The following is a 572-nucleotide window of genomic DNA, read 5'->3' as shown; positions in this document are numbered from 1 at the left end:
CTGAGTGTTCCATAATTTCCTCACCTCCTTAATGGTGCAGGTGTTGGGCATTCGTAATAGGAAGATAAGTGGGCACCGTAACACGCCTCGGGTGGGGCGTAAAAGTGATATTTAATAATCCTATCGTATAAATCGAAATCTCGACGTAGCTTCAGTATGATTGGCATGATAAAGTCTGAAATGTGACAACCGGTGGTTTACTTCCGGCCTCTTGGGGATTTACTTCGCCCCCATTCATGGGTGCAATTAACGCAGATTCTTCTAGACTGCTGATAATGCAATACCAAAGCCCTAATGGGATTGAGGGCCCACAAAGAGGATTCAAGGGAGCTTTGTTGGGTTCGAGCTCACGCTCATGGTGAACAGATGGGGACATTTGTTCATATTCTGAAGATCAAGGTACATACGTACAAGGAAAGTGAGAGGAAGAAGCTTGATATTCACCGAGTTGTTTAAATGTTTTTGACATTCTTAAGGGTAAAATGATCTGACAAAAACGAGCAACAAGCATTGTTGTTCGCCTTTTACTATCTATATGTTAATTTAAACGAGTTTGAAACCAACGGACCAAC

The 572-nt window shown here is 42.3% G+C and overlaps 1 protein-coding gene across 2 annotated transcripts in view; it reads right to left on the bottom strand.

Moving 5' to 3' along the window:
- LOC131885062 (choline transporter-like protein 1) overlaps positions 1–572 on the bottom strand; it is a 16,697-nt gene that overhangs the window by 306 nt on the left and 15,819 nt on the right. The gene's annotated exons all lie outside the window — the stretch shown is intronic.

This window comes from Tigriopus californicus, chromosome 8 (assembly GCF_007210705.1).
Source record: "Tigriopus californicus strain San Diego chromosome 8, Tcal_SD_v2.1, whole genome shotgun sequence".
NCBI lineage: Eukaryota > Metazoa > Arthropoda > Copepoda > Harpacticoida > Harpacticidae > Tigriopus > Tigriopus californicus.
This window is presented reverse-complemented; position numbering and strand designations above follow the sequence as displayed.